The sequence below is a fragment of the Patagioenas fasciata genome, chromosome 7 (assembly GCF_037038585.1).
Source record: "Patagioenas fasciata isolate bPatFas1 chromosome 7, bPatFas1.hap1, whole genome shotgun sequence".
Taxonomy (NCBI): Eukaryota; Metazoa; Chordata; class Aves; order Columbiformes; family Columbidae; genus Patagioenas; species Patagioenas fasciata.
The window spans coordinates 35,153,373-35,156,306 of NC_092526.1; positions in this window are offsets into that span (position 1 = coordinate 35,153,373).

Below are 2,934 nucleotides of genomic sequence, written 5' to 3' on the forward strand. Positions count from 1 at the left end.
CTCAGGAAAAGTCGATTTTTACCCTCCCCTATTTGATAAGATTCTGGATGCCAAAGTATGCGTGAAGTTCTTGCCCTACTGTGGAAATTTAGGAAGGACCAGAGTATCCCTGAGGTATTAACATTTTCTTTTATGTCTTCTTCCATTTCATAAAGTTTGCTATCACTTAAAAGGTCTCCTGGCATTCCAGTGATGATAAAAGTAGGTTAGAGGAATGTGAATGTTTTTTCTTGCCTAATATACAACTTTTTTTTTTTTTTTGCCTAGTCCCTTCCAAACTGGTATGCAACGATTCTATGATTCTTGTCTCTGGTCTTCACTCAGACACATCTGCCTAGAAGGTGCAGCAGAATAAGATGTACAATTTTGCCTAATGAACAAACTCAGGGCAATTTCATTTCCTATTCTGAGAGGCAACTAACAATGTTCATGTTAAAAAAAACACGGGGCTGTGGCATATCAGCAAAGCCACCTATTGAGGCCATGGAAACCTGTGGAAAACCCTGTAAAAAAAAAAAAAAAACCTGAACCAAAATGAAAAGCCCCATCTCTTTCTGCTGTCCTTACCTCTTCCTTAGACACTTTATGGTGATATGGGTACCAAATAAACCTCATCAAAGATGATGGTTTTTTCCATCTGCTTTTACCTTGCTTTCACTGATGGGAGCCGTTACAAAAAGTGCCAGTTCTGCAGGGAAATGTCAGGCTGTGGCTTCCCACAGAGCGGGGGAGGATGCAGCTGGACTTCATCACCAGCCCCCGCCATGGGACCAGGTGACCCCACTGCCCTGAACAAGCCTATAAAAGATGCCTGTCCCCGCTTAGGGGAGGGAAGAGGAAGTTGTTGGAGGTGAGTGGCTGTGTTTTTGTCCTTTTTTAAGTAAAAGGAAAGTTTTCAGATCTCTAGCGTTTTTAGCTCTGCTAGGGAGTTTGGTGGGTTTGTTTTGGTTTTTTTAATCATGATATTGAAATTTCAGCCACTTGTTTGAGAGTGATTTGTAAATGTGGCCCTGTTAAAAAAATATTCCCCCATTCTTCTCTCCTTTTGTTTGAAAAGTGTATGTACTTTTTACCTGTGTTGGGTTTCCTGAGCCAGCTAACCTCATGTGTAACAAATGTAACATAAACTATGATGTTTGCCTACTTTAGAAAACAAGCAAACAAAAGAATTCTTGAAGGCTTTCTCTGCTCTCTGAGTAAACAAGGAATAAGTACTTCATATCGTACATTGTCTTGATAATGCAATGGCAAAACTGGCTGATATAGAGGAAAAACTGGCTGATACAGAGGAAATAATGAATGTGTTGATGCACATGCTGGTTCTCATTACTTGTTTTGCCTGCCCCTGCTGGGCTTGTGTTTTAATTCTGAGTTCAGACTTTTCTTATGTTGTAGCAAGGACAGGCTGATAGGCTGCTTAAGGCTACAGGTATTCAGAAGCTTCATTTGTTTTGATTTGAATCAGTACTAAGCATATCTGTATAATATGTGTTTGCATTGCTTGCTTGTTTAATTACAATGCTAGCTCTGTATTTAGTGCTTGAAATAAAACAGAAATATTTGAAGCAAATTTTCTTAAAAATACTAAATTTGTTTTAGCTTTTGCTGTATCAGGAAGAGGTGTGAGTACTTTCTCTGATGGTATTTAAGCCTGTGAGTATCACTGGGAAACAATCTCTTGCTCCAGGCAACTGAAATCTTCAAACTGTTGAAGTCAATGGATTTCTTTCTTGACTACTTCAGCCTTATACTTCTACAGATGTTTTTCATGTAAGCAATCTAAAGAAGGCCGTATCCTAGATTCAGCAGATGCTAATCCATCTGACCACTACAGCGAATTGTGCTGGGTATGTGTGGGCTGGTTTTATGTGTGACTTTTCCAGAAGGCATTAGTTTTCATCGAGCTTAATCCTACTGATTTTAACAATAGCAGGGTCCAGTCATCAACAAATGCTTTTGAAAAACCTGCCCTAGGTATTTTGGATGTCAAGTAAGGGATGGTAGCTACAGAATTTGACAAGAGAGGTTACACGCTATTTGTGTCATGCTGCAAGTGAAACCTCTCAGTTATTAGTAATATATAGTATAAGACCTGCTAGAAGTAAGCAGGCATGTGCTTAGTTTTTTCAGTTTATGAGGAGAAATGTGTGTTTGTAGCAACAGGTAGCTGAAATAACTGTAAATTTCTGCTCTGATGGCTTAGCTTAGAAAAATGTTGACAAGTTTACTATTAACCGTATAATGCAAACCTTTCTCTTCGTGATGCATTCGTTGTTGCTGCTGGGTATCTCCCACCTCTTCAGCAGCATCCTGGCACTCCCAGGCTGAGATGCCGTCCCTTTCCCCATTCAGTGTCACCTCCCGGGGATCAACGGTGCCAGTTTTGTCCTGTCCCCTCCACTCTTCCCCTTCTCTTTACCCTAAAGCTAGTGTGAGGGGAGGTTTGCCTTTGAGCTCGGGTTTAAGACTCGGTTTAGAGACAGTTCGGGGGAAAAAGTGAGAGCTAAAATTGGACATTAGAGGGCGCTTTAGCAATCCTGGAGAAGGAAAACTGTGCTTGCTATTTCACTTAACGACTGTTTATTTTGACGCTCTCTGAAATTCAGGAATAAACAGCAGGCAAATCCCTCCAGTCAGCAGGAATATATCAATAAAATATTGACTCTGAGTTTAAAAGAAAAGAAAACAAGGCATACCTCCAGAGGGATGGGAAATGCTGATTGCTTTAACACAGCTGTGGACAGTTTATGTCTTCAGTGTGTGTTTTTACCTGATTGATTCCTGTTCTGGAAGAGAAGCTGGAGCTCTGCTTACCTTTTCTAGATGACAATGACAACAGGTTTTCCTGTACCAGGCCAAGAATTGCTGAACGAGCCTGGTTTGTATTTCCATTGCAGTTCCTAATCACTTGCCTTGATGATTAATCCTTCCAGG